Source organism: Anopheles funestus (genome assembly GCF_943734845.2).
Source record: "Anopheles funestus chromosome X unlocalized genomic scaffold, idAnoFuneDA-416_04 X_unloc_101, whole genome shotgun sequence".
In the NCBI taxonomy this organism is placed as follows: Eukaryota; Metazoa; Arthropoda; class Insecta; order Diptera; family Culicidae; genus Anopheles; species Anopheles funestus.
In genome coordinates, this window is record NW_026045041.1 from 12,501 (window position 1) to 30,000 (window position 17,500).

A 17,500-nucleotide genomic window follows, 5' to 3' on the forward strand; every position below is an offset into this window, starting at 1 on the left:
AGAAGCACTGAGTTGGCCTAAGTTGGCCAAAAGTACCGATAGAGTACCCATAAGCAGCACCCAATTGGCCTAAGTTGGCCAAAAGTACCGATAGAGCACCCACAAGTAGCACCCAATTGGCCTATGTTGGCCAAAAGTACCGATAGAGTACCCACAAATAGCACCGAATGGGCCTAAGATGGCCAAAAGTACCGATAGAGTACCCACAAAGAGCACCCAATTGGCCTAAGTTGGCCAAAAGTACCGATAGAGTACCCATAAGCAGCACCCAATTGGCCTAAGTTGGCCAAAAGTACCGATAGAGCACCCACAAGTAGCACCCAATTGGCCTATGTTGGCCAAAAGTACCGATAGAGTACCCACAAATAGCACCGAATGGGCCTAGGTTGGCCAAAAGTACCGATAGAGTACCCACAAATAGCACCGCGTTGGCCTAAGTTGGCCAAAAGTACCGATAGAGTACCCACAAGTAGCACTGAGTTGGCCTAAGTTGGCCAAAAGTACTGATAGAGTACCCACAAATAGCACCGAATGGGCCTAACATGGCCAAAAGTACCGATAGAGTACCCACAAATAGCACCGAATGGGCCTAACATGGCCAAAAGTACCGATAGAGCACCCACATATAGCACCCCATTGGCCTAAGTTGGCCAAAAGTACCGATAGAGTACCCACAAAGAGCACCCAATTGGCCTAAGTTGGCCAAAAGTACCGCCAAGTAGCACCATAGAGGCCCGAGTAGAGCGAAATGTGGGCCAAATTGAACATTTGAAAATTTTTACAAGTCCAGAAAATTTTCTAAGTCCAGAAAATTTTCTAAGTCCAAAGAGTTGGACAAATTTCCTTAGGCCCAAAGGTTGCACTGAATGCTCCTAAGTTGGCCATCAGTACCCATGAAGTATAGCGAAGGTTCACCCGAAAGACACAATACGCCCTAAAGTACCCACAGAGTACCCACAAGTTGCACCCAATTGGCCTAAGTTGGCCAGAAGTACCGACAAGTACCACCATAGAAGCCCGAGTAGAGCGAAATGTGGGCCAAAGTACCGAGTAGTTGCCACAAATGCCCAAATGGATACCAAAATGTGGTACCAAGTACCTAACTGTTGCAACAAATGCTAGCTTTCTGAGCAAAAGCTGTGGACCAATTTCGTAGAAGAACCGCCTAGGCGAAAAGGCAAAAATCGCCGAAGCTGGCCCGCTCGCAGAGCTCGCGGGCCAGGAGATACTCATAGGGCGATTTACTAGAGTGGGGAACTTGAGAATTTTTGTGTCCGAGACTTTGGGCAACTTCGCGGCCGCCCCCTTAAAGTAAAAGATTTTCTCTGGGTGCCTAAAATTCGCAATTCCCGCAAAGTCGGGAAGACGTTAAAGTTTTTGCCCAAAAAATGGCCATCGATTTAAGGTGATTTTCCAATAAGAAAATGCTTCCTATTTTGAATTTTTTCGAATATTTCCTAAACTAAGCGTCGGAGCACATGGCCGTGGAGGAACTTTTGGTAGCTTTTGGCAAGGGCTATCGGATGAAATAATAAGAAAGGCCATCAGAGCGATATTGGATTAATGCGGGCTCATAAACGCACCTGAGAAGTGAAAATTGGTACCTTGCACGCAGGATGCAAGAAATGCTTGAGTGTTAACCATCATCGGTACCAAGTACCTAGGTTATATCGAGTGCGTAGATGGAAGTCGGTACCAAAGGGAAACCTTCCTAGGCTAGGTGCACGCAAGTGAGTATGGATCGATCAGTAGAAAGATGGGAAGCCATAGGAAACCTTCCTAGGCTAGGTGCACGCAAGTGAGTATGGATCGATCAGTAGAAAGATGGGAAGCCATAGGAAACCTTCCTAGGCTAGGTGCACGCAAGTGAGTATGGATCGATCAGTAGAAAGATGGGAAGCCATAGGAAACCTTCCTAGGCTAGGTGCACGCAAGTGAGTATGGATCGATCAGTAGAAAGATGGGAAGCCATAGGAAACCTTCCTAGGCTAGGTGCACGCAAGTGAGTATGGATCGATCAGTAGAAAGATGGGAAGCCATAGGAAACCTTCCTAGGCTAGGTGCACGCAAGTGAGTATGGATCGATCAGTAGAAAGATGGGAAGCCATAGGAAACCTTCCTAGGCTAGGTGCACGCAAGTGAGTATGGATCGATCAGTAGAAAGATGGGAAGCCCAAGGAAACCTTCCTAGGCTAGGTGCACGCAAGTGAGTATGGATCGATCAGTAGAAAGATGGGAAGCCATAGGAAACCTTCCTAGGCTAGGTGCACGCAAGTGAGTATGGATCGATCAGTAGAAAGATGGGAAGCCATAGGAAACCTTCCTAGGCTAGGTGCACGCAAGTGAGTATGGATCGATCAGTAGAAAGATGGGAAGCCCAAGGAAACCTTCCTAGGCTAGGTGCACGCAAGTGAGTATGGATCGATCAGTAGAAAGATGGGAAGCCATAGGAAACCTTCCTAGGCTAGGTGCACGCAAGTGAGTATGGATCGATCAGTAGAAAGATGGGAAGCCATAGGAAACCTTCCTAGGCTAGGTGCACGCAAGTGAGTATGGATCGATCAGTAGAAAGTGGGAAGCCCATTACCAAATGCCCTAGTGAAGACCGTAAACGAATATCATGAACCGATAAGGAGCACCAAATGCCCTAGTGAAGACCGTAAACGAATATCATGAACCGAGAAGGAGCACCAAATGCCCTAGTGAAGACCGTAAACGAATATCATGAACCGATAAGGAGCACCAAATGCCCTAGTGAAGACCGTAAACGAATATCATGAACCGATAAGGAGCACCAAATGCCCTAGTGAAGACCGTAAACGAATATCATGAACCAAGAAGTAGCAACGAATGCCTGAAAAAGTACCAAGTCCACGGTATAGAGTAACGAGAGTTAACCGCCGTGATGTATGCAATGAGGGCAGCCATTGCATGGGTTCTGGACTTGGTTCGCGAATAACTTTTTTGCTAGACATCGGACAAAGTTGACGTGGAAGAACGAAATGTAGCATTTGGTGCCACCTATCCAAAACTTTTTCAAGATTGAAGATCCGATCGATACAGCCTGAGTTATAGGCAAAAGTTGGTGCAAAATTGAGCATTTTTAATGGTGAAAAATCGGTACTCCTCGAATAGCTCCTGTTGGAAGCATCGGACCACATGGTCGTGGAGGAACATATTGTAGCGTGCGGTGTCAAGTATCGACACCCAAAACCGCATGTCCGATGGACGGAAAATGACCAAGTTATAGTGAAAACTTGGTTGCACCAAATTCCCGAAGAAGTGCAACGAGAAGGTGAATGCGCAGGTTGTTCGTCGAATAGCTCCGGCCACAGACATGGTAGCGATTAGTGGTGCATGGAAGAAATCTAGCCACAAGTGCCATCTACCCATGGCCAGAAGAAAGTGTGGCCATATCTTGGATACCGGCGGAGCTATGGGGCAAATATGGGCCAAAAATGGTGCAAGTTGGACCAAAAATCCGAAAAAGTACCTAGGTAAATGCGCAGGTTGTTCGTCGAATAGCTCCGGCCACAGACATGGTAGCGATTAGTGGTGCATGGAAGAAATCTAGCCACAAGTGCCATCTACCCATGGCCAGAAGAAAGTGTGGCCATATCTTGGATACCGGCGGAGCTATGGGGCAAATATGGGCCAAAAATGGTGCAAGTTGGACCAAAAATCCGACCAAGTGCGCGAGGCGCTTTCGTGAATAGCTCCGGCCACAGACATGGTAGCGATTAGTGGTGCATGGAAGAAATCTAGCCACAAGTGCCATCTACCCATGGCCAGAAGAAAGTGTGGCCATATCTTGGATACCGGCGGAGCTATGGGGCAAATATGGGCCAAAAATGGTGCAAGTTGGACCAAAAATCCGACCAAGTGCGCGAGGCGCTTTCGTGAATAGCTCCGGCCACAGACATGGTAGCGATTAGTGGTGCATGGAAGAAATCTAGCCACAAGTGCCATCTACCCATGGCCAGAAGAAAGTGTGGCCATATCTTGGATACCGGCGGAGCTATGGGGCAAATATGGGCCAAAAATGGTGCAAGTTGGACCAAAAATCCGACCAAGTGCGCGAGGCGCTTTCGTGAATAGCTCCGGCCACAGACATGGTAGCGATTAGTGGTGCATGGAAGAAATCTAGCCACAAGTGCCATCTACCCATGGCCAGAAGAAAGTGTGGCCATATCTTGGATACCGGCGGAGCTATGGGGCAAATATGGGCCAAAAATGGTGCAAGTTGGACCAAAAATCCGACCAAGTGCGCGAGGCGCTTTCGTGAATAGCTCCGGCCACAGACATGGTAGCGATTAGTGGTGCATGGAAGAAATCTAGCCACAAGTGCCATCTACCCATGGCCAGAAGAAAGTGTGGCCATATCTTGGATACCGGCGGAGCTATGGGGCAAATATGGGCCAAAAATGGTGCAAGTTGGACCAAAAATCCGACCAAGTGCGCGAGGCGCTTTCGTGAATAGCTCCGGCCACAGACATGGTAGCGATTAGTGGTGCATGGAAGAAATCTAGCCACAAGTGCCATCTACCCATGGCCAGAAGAAAGTGTGGCCATATCTTGGATACCGGCGGAGCTATGGGGCAAATATGGGCCAAAAATGGTGCAAGTTGGACCAAAAATCCGACCAAGTGCGCGAGGCGCTTTCGTGAATAGCTCCGGCCACAGACATGGTAGCGATTAGTGGTGCATGGAAGAAATCTAGCCACAAGTGCCATCTACCCATGGCCAGAAGAAAGTGTGGCCATATCTTGGATACCGGCGGAGCTATGGGGCAAATATGGGCCAAAAATGGTGCAAGTTGGACCAAAAATCCGAAAAAGTACCTAGGTAAATGTGATGGTTGTTCGTCGAATAGCTCCGGCCACAGACATGGTAGCGATTAGTGGTGCATGGAAGAAATCTAGCCACAAGTGCCATCTACCCATGGCCAGAAGAAAGTGTGGCCATATCTTGGATACCGGCGGAGCTATGGGGCAAATATGGGCCAAAAATGGTGCAAGTTGGACCAAAAATCTGAAAAAGTACCTAGGTAAATGCGATGGTTGTTCGTCGAATAGCTCCGGCCACAGACATGGTAGCGATTAGTGGTGCATGGAAGAAATCTAGCCACAAGTGCCATCTACCCATGGCCAGAAGAAAGTGTGGCCATATCTTGGATACCGGCGGAGCTATGGGGCAAATATGGGCCAAAAATGGTGCAAGTTGGACCAAAAATCTGAAAAAGTACCTAGGTAAATGCGATGGTTGTTCGTCGAATAGCTCCGGCCACAGACATGGTAGCGATTAGTGGTGCATGGAAGAAATCTAGCCACAAGTGCCATCTACCCATGGCCAGAAGAAAGTGTGGCCATATCTTGGATACCGGCGGAGCTATGGGGCAAATATGGGCCAAAAATGGTGCAAGTTGGACCAAAAATCCGAAAAAGTACCTAGGTAAATGCGATGGTTGTTCGTCGAATAGCTCCGGCCACAGACATGGTAGCGATTAGTGGTGCATGGAAGAAATCTAGCCACAAGTGCCATCTACCCATGGCCAGAAGAAAGTGTGGCCATATCTTGGATACCGGCGGAGCTATGGGGCAAATATGGGCCAAAAATGGTGCAAGTTGGACCAAAAATCCGAAAAAGTACCTAGGTAAATGCGATGGTTGTTCGTCGAATAGCTCCGGCCACAGACATGGTAGCGATTAGTGGTGCATGGAAGAAATCTAGCCACAAGTGCCATCTACCCATGGCCAGAAGAAAGTGTGGCCATATCTTGGATACCGGCGGAGCTATGGGGCAAATATGGGCCAAAAATGGTGCAAGTTGGACCAAAAATCCGAAAAAGTACCTAGGTAAATGCGCAGGTTGTTCGTCGAATAGCTCCGGCCACAGACATGTTAGCGATTAGTGGTGCATGGAAGAAATCTAGCCACAAGTGCCATCTACCCATGGCCAGAAGAAAGTGTGGCCATATCTTGGATACCGGCGGAGCTATGGTGCAAATACGGGCCAAAAATGGTGCAAGTTGGACCAAAAATCCGACCAAGTGCGCGAGACGCTTTCGTGAATAGCTCCGGCCACAGACATGGTAGCGATTAGTGGTGCATGGAAGAAATCTAGCCACAAGTGCCATCTACCCATGGCCAGAAGAAAGTGTGGCCATATCTTGGATACCGGCGGAGCTATGGGGCAAATATGGGCCAAAAATGGTGCAAGTTGGACCAAAAATCCGACCAAGTGCGCGAGGCGCTTTCGTGAATAGCTCCGGCCACAGACATGGTAGCGATTAGTGGTGCATGGAAGAAATCTAGCCACAAGTGCCATCTACCCATGGCCAGAAGAAAGTGTGGCCATATCTTGGATACCGGCGGAGCTATGGGGCAAATATGGGCCAGAAATGGGTAAAATTGTACGGTCCAAAGCCAAGGGTAAATTTTTTTATTCCTCTAATAACTTCTAGCACAGACATTGAATCGGTTGGTGATGTATGGATGAAATGTAGCAAACAGTTGGAACTACCCATAAAATCTTAAAGATTGACGATCCAATGTATAGAACCGGAGTAATGTGCGATACTTGGTGAAAAATCGAGTGAAAAATTAGCTATAAACTGTTTTTGGCCCATAACTCGAATACTAGACATCGGAAGGGGGGGTCGTAGAACGATTTTTTGTTGCCCTATCGATTCCCTATCGAACGAGCAAAAGTTGTTTTTTTGACCAAAAAGGACCCCTACTCTAGTAAAATTGGCCTGATTTTACTAGTCCCCGCTACCCGTACAGGCAAAATGAGCAAAATGCTCAAGTATGAATGGTTTTTGGCCCATAACTCGAATACTAGACGTCGCAGGGGGGTGTCGTGGAACAATTTTTGGTAGCCCTTGAAATTATCTATCGAATGACATATACTTGATTTTTGGCCAAAAAGTTCCCTAGACTAGTAAAAATCGCATCATTTTACTAGAGTCGGGTACCCTGGACGAAAAACCGCTATAATTGCGGTTTTTGGCTAATAACTCGAATACTAGACGTCGCAGGGGGGTGTCGTGGAACAATTTTTGGTAGCCCTTGAAATTATCTATCGAATGACATATACTTGATTTTTGGCCAAAAAGTTCCCTAGACTAGTAAAAATCGCATCATTTTACTAGAGTCGGGTACCCTGGACGAAAAACCGCTTAAGTTGCGGTTTTTGGCTAATAACTCGAATACTAGACGTCGCAGGGGGGTGTCGTGGAACAATTTTTGGTAGCCCTTGAAATTATCTATCGAATGACATATACTTGATTTTTTGACCAAAAAGTTCCTAGACTAGTAAAAATCGCATCATTTTACTAGAGTCGGGTACCCTGTACGAAAAACCGCTATAGTTGCGGTTTTTGGCCAATAACTCGAATACTAGACGTCGGAGGGGGGTGCCGTAGAACAATTTTTTGTAGCCCTTGAAATTACCTTTCGAATGATATATAGTGGTTTTTTGGTCAAACAGTGACCCCGAGACTAGTAACCCTCCATACACAAAACCGCCTAAAAAGTTTTGGTTTTGCAAAATTTTGAAAAGTGCGTCAAAAAAATTTTTTCAAAAAGTACCAAATCGTGATCAGAACTCACTATAGACCATAAAAAGTGAAATCCGATGGTCATTTGCAACACTTGGTCAATCGAGAAAAATTTCACTTTTTTACTAGAGTCGGGTACCCTGAACGAAAAATCGCTCAAGTGATGGTTTTTGGCCAATAACTCGAATACTAGACGTCGGAGGGGGGTGCCGTAGAACAATTTTTTGTAGCCCTTGAAATTACCTTTCGAATGATATATAGTGGTTTTTTGGTCAAACAGTGACCCCGAGACTAGTAACCCTCCATACACAAAACCGCCTACAAAAACTTTGTTTTGAAAAATTTTGAAAAGTTCAAAAAAATTTTTTTTTCAAAAACTACTAAAACGTGATAAGAACTTACTATAGACCATGAAAAGTGATATCCGATGATAATTTGCAAAAGTTGGTAACTAGTAAAAAATTTCACTTTTTTACTAGAGTCGGTGCAACGAGAAAAAAAAAGTCCGTGATGGAGAAAAATGGCACGTTTTCCACGCCTGTACGCTTTCGTTTTCTATATAGGGGGTAGGTGAGCCAGAAGCATGAATTTGACTGAGTACGTATCTTTATGAATTGGGCCCTTCTAAATCGATTGAGACTACCCCCAGGACGATCGGACGACTGCTTCTGGCTCAAAATGTGGTTTTTAGATTTTGATCGTCAATTATGAGAGAAAAAATCGATTAGAAGTAAAGATACGAAATGCTTGGTCTAAGTTGGGAAACGACTTCGGATATTTGTTGGACGTTGTCGTAGAAGGTCCGAGGACCAAGGAAAAGTGATTTCCAAGTGGATTTATGCACTATTAGTCGATGGTAAGATGTGAAATTAGTAGAACTTACCATACAGTTTGCGAAGTTGAAGCAATCGGTTGGTGAATATGGTACTGTCTGTCCAATTTGGTGGTTCGGAATGAGTGAAACGATGTTGATGATGGATAGACGTTCCGATTGCCCCCGATCGGGGAACATATAGTGGTCTTTAAGGTCCAAGTACCTATGTTTTGGTAAGCAGAACTGAGAGTTAAAGGATGAAAGTCGGCCATTCCTAATATCATCCTATCGGTGGTTCGCGAGTTGTTTGAGGACCGGAGCAGCTCGCGATGAAACGGTCCTAGGGTATTGGTTATCCATCCAAGGAAGAGTAAATGCGATCCTAGATGTGTGTCGTTGGCCGTTCTACCGGTATCGCCTATCGATGAGATATCGACGGGCATGCCTTACTCGAAAGTTGAATTCTAGGATCGATGGTCAAACAGACCTATGAGCGATAAACCAAACTGAACACGTATTGATGTCGGCTTTTCCTATCATTTGATGCCGCAGGTTGTTTAGGGACCGGAGCAACTTGCGGCCGAGACGGTCCCCGGGGGTTTCTTTCTCCAAGGAGTGGAAACTATTAAGCAAGAGTTGTAGCAAGATACGATCCTCTGATGTGTCGTTGGCCGTTCATGCGGTATCGCCTGTCGATGAGATATCGATGGGCATGCCTTACTCTACCGACCTTCTAATTGAGAGTATTAATCAGGGATCGATGGTCAAACAAGACCAATGAGCGATAAACCAAACTGAACACGTATTGATGTCGGCTTTTCCTATCATTTGATGCCGCAGGTTGTTTAGGGACCGGAGCAGCTTGCGGCCGAGACGGTCCCCGGGGGTTTCTTTCTCCAAGGAGAAGAAACGATTAAGCAAAAGTTGTAGCAAGATACGATCCTCTGATGTGTCGTTGGCCGTTCAAGCGGTATCGCCTGTCGATGAGATATCGATGGGCATGCCTTACTCTCCCGACTGGATTACTGAGAGTTTAATCAGGGATCGATGGTCAAACAGACCAATGAGCGATAAACCAAACTGAACACATATTGATGTCGGCATTTCCTATCATTTGTCGCAGGTTGTTTAGGGACCGGAGCAGCTTGCAACCGAGACGGTCCCCGGGGGTTTCTTTCTCTAAGGAGTGGAAACGATTAAGCAAAAGTCGTAGCAATAATCGATCACCTGATGTGTCGTTGGCCGTTCTTGCGGTATCGCCTGTCGATGAGATATCGATGGGCATGCCTTACTCTCCTGACTGTTTAATTGAGAGTTATAATCAGGGATCGATGGTCAAAAAGACCTATGAGCGATAAACCAAACTGAACACGTATTGATGTCGGCATTTCCTATCATTTGTCGCAGGTTGTTTGGGGACCGGAGCAGCTTGCGACCGAGACGGTCCCTTCCCGAAAGATGGTGAACCGAGTCGTCTGGCGTAAAAACCGGACGACTCGAAAGGGCTTGACCCTTTCAAGTGAGCGATAATCACATTCTACGCTCAGTTCGACAGCTACAAGGCAATCACTCGCTATGTTCAGAGCTAATACATGCAACATGCCGGCATTGTTTCCACCGACGCATGGATTCAAGACTGGTGCACTTATTAGTTAAACCGTTCGCCTCCGGGTGTTTCGAGTTCAAGTCTGGATGAGGATTGATCTTGCTGGTAATAGCTTGAGCCCTTAAGGGGTCGAAGCGTACATCTTGAGACCATGTACAACATATTACCAAATCGGCACCATGGGTTCTGGTGCAAGTGATGTAACCGTGAAAGATGTTGAGCAGCCCAACATCGGTTTACACACGCATAATAGGAAGGCAGCGCTGTCGACTGGTCAGTCGTGTAAGAAGTGTGCATTATCGATCACAAATATATTGGTGATCTGTAGGTTGCGCATACACCATGCCCGGTGTAAAGTGCCGTGGTCCCCCCCGGGGGGCTGCATCAAACCGTTCGCCACGCGAACTACCCAATGGAACGAACTCGATGCATTTAATAAGAAGAAGAGATGATAATGAAACACGGTCGATTTAAGAGTTGAAAACGTTGAAATGCCTATAAGCAAGTCTTAAGTTGGTGGTGACCGTTACGCCCCAACAAATTGGTGCCTTACCCTACACCAAAGAGCCATTCAACATGGTTCAAGTGAGCGATAATCACGCTCTACGCTCAGTTCGACAGCTGCAAGGCAATCACTCGCTAAGTTCAGAGCTAATACATGCAACACGCCGGCATTGTTTCCACCGACGCATGGATTCAAGACTGGTGCACTTATTAGTTAAACCGTTCGCCTCCGGGTGTTTCGAGTTCAAGTCTGGATGAGGATTGTTCTTGCTGGTAATAGCTTGAGCCCCTGAATAAGGGGCCGAAGCGTACATCTTGAGTAAATGTACAACATATTACCAAATCGGCACCGTGGGTTCTGGTGCAAGTGATGTAACCGTGAAAGATGTTGAGCAGCCCAACATCGGTTTACACACGCATAAGGGGTTTATTGTTATCTGTAGGTTGCGCATACACCATACCCGGTGTAAAGTGCCGTGGTCCCCCAGGGGGCTGCATCAAAACGTTCGCCATGCGAACTACCCAATGGAACGAACTCGATGTATTGAAAGAGATGAACAATTAATAGCGAGAATAGGGGCCCGGAAGCAATTCCGCGGCCCTACGGTCGATTCAAGAGTTGAAACGTTGTACAATCGTGGATAGCACCTAGTGCTAATATGGTGAGAGATAATGTGTGAGGAAATTTAGTTTCCTAAAGTTTAGTTAGTGGTTTCCGTTGTGCCCTAACAAACTTAAAGTTGGTGGTGACCGTTACACCCCAACAAATTGGTGCCTTACCCAACACCAAAGAGCCATTCCATATGGTTCTAGAGAGAGAGAGTTGTGTGGAAATTTATTTCCCACTAAGCGAGTGTGTGTCTGTAGTGGAACGAATTCTGGTTGATCCTACCAGTAATATACGCTTGTCTCAAAGGTTAAGCCATGCATGTCTAAGTACAAACATAAATGAATGTGAAACCGCATAAGGCTCAGTATAACAGCTATAATTCACAAGATCATCCTACCACTAGTTACTTGGATAACTGTGGAAAATCCAGAGCTAATACATGCAACATGCCGGGACTGTTGCCCTCGCGGGTAGCTGAACTGGTGCACTTATTAGTTAAACCAATCGCCTCCGGGCGGCTTGAGTTGAAGTCTGGATAAGGACGCAGATCGTATGGTCGCTTGTCGACTGACGACAGATCTTTCAAATGTCTGCCCTATCAACTATTGATGGTAGTGTAGAGGACTACCATGGTTGCGACGGGTAACGGGGAATCAGGGTTCGATTCCGGAGAGGGAGCCTGAGAAATGGCTACCACATCCAAGGAAGGCAGCAGGCGCGTAAATTACCCAATCCCAGTACGGGGAGGTAGTGACGAGAAATAACAATATGGACCTCTCTAACGATGGTCCATAATTGGAATGAGTTGAGTATAAATCCTTCAACAAGGATCAAGTGGAGGGCAAGTCTGGTGCCAGCAGCCGCGGTAATTCCAGCTCCACTAGCGTATATTAAAGTTGTTGCGGTTAAAACGTTCGAAGTTGATTGCCCGTCCAGACACGTGACCGCCACGGGCGCCCGGTTACACGCCGGGGCCGTTCGTGCGCGCGCTCACGGCTGCGACTCACAATGGTGTACTTGGGCGTTACTCTGTGAACGAGTACCGTGCTACCGGTTAACTCCGGCACGGGCTCCTCATGGTGCTCAAGATACTCACATTTACCTTGAACAAATTAGAGTGCTCAAAGCAGGCTAAGACAAAGCGTCCGGCCCCCCCGTGGGGTTGGCGTTGGCCGAGAATAATCTTGCATGGAATAATGGAATATGACCTCGGTTTATACGATTTCGTTGGTTTGTCAGAAACCTAGAGGTAATGATTAACAGAAGTAGTTGGGGGCATTGGTATTACGGCGCGAGAGGTGAAATTCGTAGACCGTCGTAGGACCAACTGAAGCGAAAGCGTTTGCCATGGATGCTTTCTTTAATCAAGAACGAAAGTTAGAGGATCGAAGGCGATTAGATACCGCCCTAGTTCTAACCGTAAACGATGCCAATTAGCAATTGGGAGACGCTACCCCTATTCGGTGCTCTCAGTCGCTTCCGGGAAACCAAAATCGGGTTCCGGGGGAAGTATGGTTGCAAAGTTGAAACTTAAAGGAATTGACGGAAGGGCACCACAAGAAGTGGAGCTTGCGGCTTAATTTGACTCAACACGGGAAAATTTACCAGGTCCAAACTTATCGAGGTAAGACAGATTGATAGCTCTTTCTCAAATTTAAGGGTAGTGGTGCATGGCCGTTCTTAGTTCGTGGAATGATTTGTCTGGTTAATTCCGATAACGAACGTGACTCAAACATGCTAACTAGAACGCTGTCAGCAGTGCGCCTCCGGGCGCACCTGACGTTACAGCCGGGCGGCGCCTTCACGGGCGGTCGTCGGCTACGTTTGCCCTGCTTAGCGGGACAACTTGTGTTTAGCAAGCTGAGAATGAGCGATAACAGGTCCGTGATGCCCTTAGATGTTCTGGGCTGCACGCGTGCTACAATGTGGGTCGCAGCGTGTTCTCGCCAATAGGCGCCCCCATTCCGAGAGGAACGGGAAATCACTAAAATGCCCATCTAGTCGGGATTGGGGACTGCAACGGTCCCCATGAACCTGGAATTTCTAGTAAGCACTAGTCATTAGCTAGTGCTGATTACGTCCCTGCCCTTTGTACACACCGCCCGTCGCTACTACCGATGGATTATTTAGTGAGGTTTCTGGAGGCTTACCTTCCGCGGTTCCTTCGTGAGCTGCAGCTGGCATGGCTGAAGTTGACCGAACTTGATGATTTAGAGGAAGTAAAAGTCGTAACAAGGTTTCCGTAGGTGAACCTGCGGAAGGATCATTACTGATGATCGTCCGCGAGTGACCAACCATGGGCTGCCTTCGGTGTAGCTCGGTCGCTCGCTTGCTATGTGTCAGAATTTGTTGAAAGCCAACTCGTTCGTTGTACACTTTGATGGGTGACCATCACTGTGTCTCCGTGCCGAGCTAGATCTCCCCTAGCCGTAAGGCACTTGAACGCCCCTTCGACGACGAGTTGCATGTGTGTGGTATGTGTCAGAATCTGGTGAAGCTTTCTGCATGTGATGTGCCTTGTGTGGATCCGTGGCCATTGCATTGTGTCTGGTGCTTAGATACCCAGACACTTAGAACGCTTGCGCGGAAAGCAAACTCGATCGTTGTACACTTTGATGGGCAACCATCACTGTGTCTCCGTGCCGTGCTAGATCTCCCCTAGCCGTAAGGCACTTTGAACGCCCCTTCGACGACGAGTTACAAGAGTGTGGTATGTGTCATAATCTGGTGAAGCTTTCTGCATGTGATGTGCCTTGTGTGGATCCGTGGCCATTGCATTGTGTCTGGTGTGTAGGTACCCAGACACTTAAGCAAACTCGATCGTTGTACACTGTGATGGGCGAGCATCACTGTGTCTCCGTGCCGTGTAAGAGCTCCCCTGGCCATCAGGCACTTGAAAGGTCCTTCGACGACGAGTTACAATAGTGGTGTGTTAGATACGTCAGGTGATGGTATCTACTGTTGTGCAATACGTATCCGGCCACGGCACGGAACGAACGGGAACTGTGGTGCAGACATACAAAGAGTTAAGCCTATTAGTCATTAACTCTAAGGACGGGGCCATGGGGCGGTACGCAAAGGATACGGATGAGCGAGTATGCAGGCCCAATACTCAATAGCTCGATCCGATCCAAGCACATGAGTTGACTGCGGCGCCAGGTTAACCAATGTGCTAGATTCTATTTGGCCAGTAGAATCTTGTGTCTTATGCGATTTGATACCAAGACACCAGAACGAAAGTTAGTTGAAGAGTTATTAAACTCTTATGAAGTATGGTTGTGCAATCACAACTTATGACTTTAACCTATAAAGTGGATATGGACTTGCAATTATAACATGGAATCTCTACACACCCCATGAGCTCGATCCAATCCACGCACACGAGTTGCCTGAGTAGCGACAGGTATACCGATGTGCAATACGTATCCGGCCACGGCACGGAACGAACGGGAACTGTGGTGCAGACATACAAAGAGTTAAGCCTACTAGTCATTAACTCTAAGGACGGGGCCATGGGGCGGTACGCAAAGGATACGGATGAGCGAGTATGCAGGCCCAATACTCAATAGCTCGATCCGATCCAAGCACATGAGTTGACTGCGGCGCCAGGTTAACCAATGTGCTAGATTCTATTTGGCCAGTAGAATCTTGTGTCTTACGCGATTTGATACCAAGACACCAGAACGAAAGTTAGTTGAAGAGTGATTAAACTCTTATGAAGAATGGTTGTGCAATCACAACTTATGACTTTAACCTATAAAGTGGATATGGACTATCAATTATAACATGGGGCACACACCATGTTCTCGATCCAATCCACGCACACGAGTTGCCTGAGTAGCGACAGGTATACCGATGTGCAATACGTATCCGGCCATAGGCACGGAACGAACAGGAACTGTGGTGCAGACATACAAGGGCCATGGGGCGGTACGCAAAGGATACGGATGAGCGAGTATGCAGGCCCAATACTCAATAGCTCGATCCGATCCAAGCACATGAGTTGACGCCGCAGTCAACTCATGTGCTAAGAGAGTTGTTCCTGGGCTTCAAAGTGACTCAAAACTATCTTAGCGAATGGTGGCCATGGGCGTAGACATGAGCCACAAGTCACAAGGCCTGGGACTATTGGGTAATAAAGACAACTTAGTCAGAAAGTTAGTCTTTGGACGTACCACCGGGATTGTGTTACATTGGGAACCTTACTATAAAACCCTAGGCAGGGGATCACTCGGCTCATGGATCGATGAAGACCGCAGCTAAATGCGCGTCACAATGTGAACTGCAGGACACATGAACACCGATAAGTTGAACGCATATTGCGCGTCGGACGATTAAACCCGGCCGATGCACACATTCTTGAGTGCCTATCAATTCCTTGATATACAACAAACCAAACTTCAGGGTGGAGCGTGCCACAATAGAACACTATGGCGAGCAGCCCGTCTAGTGTCGTGGGGGAAACACGCTTCCACACTGTGCATAATGGCGTGCTCGGGACCTTTGTTGGGACCGCAGGGCGCTGAAAGTAAAGGGGTGAACCGCATAAATCGCACGCACGTAAACGCGCACACACACAAATAGAGTGAGACGTATCGTAGATACCGCTAAGAGTACGTTGTGAAACATGGGGAAATTCAATCGAAAACCTCTTTGATGTCCAAGATTTCGTTGACCGTATCCGTCGTAATACTGGATCAACGTGCTTGGGGGAAAACGTCAAAGGGTTTTATAATAGTGGTGCATGATTAACCCATCGATGCCCGAGGGGAACATGTTGTCCAATACAATAGTGGTGCAGTTGGCTCGACATGCTCGGGGGGAGACATCGTGGGTCCAAGTCGGACCAAGTCGGACCGAGAGTTGTTGTTGAGAGATCGAATCAAAACGATGCCGAGCGGAACTCGTTGTCTTATTGGAGTGATATTCGGACAACGTGCTCGGGGGGGCCATCGTTGATTCAAAATGACCGTAAATTGCCCCAATCCGTGTGTGTGTGTGGTGTGAAGTGTTGTTGCGTATATATCGGTTCGCTATGCCCCGGGTTCGAACGAATGGAATGTGACTGATTTTGTTGTAGGCCTCAAGTGATGTGAGACAACCCCCAGAATTTAAGCATATTAATAAGGGGAGGAGAAGAAACCAACCGGGATTCCCTGAGTAGCTGCGAGCGAAACGGGAGAAGCTCAGCACGTAGGGACGGTGTGTAACTGCACCTGTCCGATTCCGTGTACTGGAACGACCATTATCTACTATGCACGGTGCAAACAGTTCAAGTTCAACTTGAAGGTGGCTCATCTACCCAGAGAGGGTGATAGGCCCGTAGAACGGCACTAACCCACGTGACAGTAGACGGTCGGCTCCATGGAGTCGTGTTGCTTGATAGTGCAGCACTAAGTGGGAGGTAAACTCTTCTAAAGCTAAATACCACCATGAGACCGATAGAAGACAAGTACCGTGAGGGAAAGTTGAAAAGCACTCTGAATAGAGAGTCAAAGAGTACGTGAAACTGCCTAGGGGACGCAAACCTGTAGAACCCAATGTTCCGTGCGGTGCGATATTCAGCGGTACGTTGGCCCACGCCGGGTCGGCTGCCGTGCACTTATCAAGACCGCAGCAACGGACATCGCGATCCATTACAATACTCCTACTGGCAATGGCCCCTAGCTCGTGGTTGGCGGCTCCTCAGTACGGGACGCTCGGCGGCTTCCCGGACCAGTGTCTCCGCGCCTTTCACACCAGAGAGGCGCAGGGCCCGACCGAGCTGGTGTGTCGCTGGAAGCGTGATGGATTGATACGAGCGGGGATGAGAGCGCACGGCCTACTAGCCCGAAGGCCCATCAGCACTTGACCCTCCGATCGGTGATGACGCATTAAGCATTGGGGGCACCTACGGGACCCGTCCTTGAAACACGGACCAAGTAAGTCTATCTTACGCGCAAGCCAATGGGCATACCACATACCATGTGCAGAAGTGCTGCCGGTATATTATAACCATTAAACCCACAGGCGAAGACAACTCGATTGTCACGGGATTACGGGCACGGATAGGTGGCGCAAGCCCCTTATAGAACCGAGCCCCTCCATCCCAGGGTGCTCCGTCACGGGTGCTTGCACCCAAGCGGGCATCCCCGGAGTGCGCAGGATGTGACCCGAAAGATGTTGAACTATGCTTGATCAGGTCGAAGTCAGGGGAAACCCTGATGGAGGACCGAAGCAATTCTGACGTGCAAAATCGATTGTCAGAGTTGAGCATAGGGGCGAAAGACCAATCGAACCATCTAGTAGCTGGTTCCCTCCGAAGTTTCCCTCAGGATAGCTGGAGCACGTAGCATTTCGAGCCTTATTCTTATCTGGTAAAGCGAATGATTAGAGGCCTAGGTTCGAAATGATCTTAACCTATTC

General features: G+C 47.8%; 2 non-coding genes across 2 annotated transcripts in view; both read left to right on the forward strand.

Moving 5' to 3' along the window:
* Window positions 1–15,306: 15,306 nt before the first annotated feature.
* LOC125772728 (5.8S ribosomal RNA) lies at window positions 15,307–15,464 on the forward strand. Its single transcript, XR_007419595.1, has one exon. It is a non-coding gene; the product is annotated as a 5.8S ribosomal RNA (ribosomal RNA).
* Window positions 15,465–16,173: 709 nt separating this feature from the next.
* The window catches only part of LOC125772726 (large subunit ribosomal RNA), a 4,187-nt gene continuing 2,860 nt past the window's right edge, over window positions 16,174–17,500 (forward strand). The window contains exon 1 of the ribosomal RNA XR_007419594.1: window positions 16,174–17,500. This exon is cut by the window's right edge and continues 2,860 nt beyond it. This is a non-coding gene — a ribosomal RNA (large subunit ribosomal RNA).